Here is a 1,007-nt window from a genome sequence, read left to right on the forward strand (position 1 = left end):
GGAGCATTTGTCTCCCTCTCTGCTCCACCTTGCTGAGACACACCCAGAAAGGCAAGTACTCAATTAACTCAAATTGACTAATCTAAATCAAAACAAACTGACATKCCCCCCCACATTCTCTGAACAGGAAAGATGGCCAGTCTCCCTACCCAAAAAGAATGTTCACCAAATGTCAAAGTAACTGAAATAAAGAACTGATACAAAATACATTTGAACTGAAAATAACATAATATCAATAATCAACATGGGATGGAACCCCCTGGTCGCCATCACACCTTGTTTGGCTCTCCAGACCTCCCACATCACACACTCCTTCCCAGAGTGTCACAGTGTGTTGGAGTGCAGGCAGCAGCAGCTCCACAGTGTTTGCAGGGCAGGATGCGCCGCAGACAACAATGCAGACCTCCGGAACGTGCTCTCTCTCTATCTCTCTCTCTCACACACACACATTCCTGTGGGTCTGGTCCTTCTCGGTGGTGTTGGTGTTGGTGGGGGGGGCTCTACGCTCCTGCAGCTCAGCGAGCTTTGTCCACCCCACACCACCTCCACTCTGCTGCCCTGTGACCTTTTGTGCGCTCATTTACTCGAACAACAAGCCGTTCTCGCAGCAGAACATTAAGACCTCTTCTGTCTTAATGTTCGGATCGGGGGGGATTTATGTCCGGAGAGTTTGTGTCGATTAATGCCGCCGCGGAAACAAATGACGGGCCATCCCTTGATCCAATCAGAGCGACGTGTATTAAAAGCCGGTCACCTCATAGCCATTTGTATTAATGATGCCACTTTGGTGCTCTGCTGCAGGGTAATGGGGGATCAAAAAAAAAAGAAAAAAGAAAGTGTACATTCCCATGAATAATCTCTCCAACCCTCTGCGGTGGAGCTAAACTGCATTACGGAGGCAGTAATGATCTCCACTGTTATTATGTAAACTGTGATGAATCAGTTATTCATTCACTACTGTCCCTAATTGGTTAATTATATTTGTGTGTGTGTGTGTGTGTGTGTGT

The sequence above is a fragment of the Poecilia reticulata genome, linkage group LG9, assembly GCF_000633615.1.
Source record: "Poecilia reticulata strain Guanapo linkage group LG9, Guppy_female_1.0+MT, whole genome shotgun sequence".
NCBI lineage: Eukaryota > Metazoa > Chordata > Actinopteri > Cyprinodontiformes > Poeciliidae > Poecilia > Poecilia reticulata.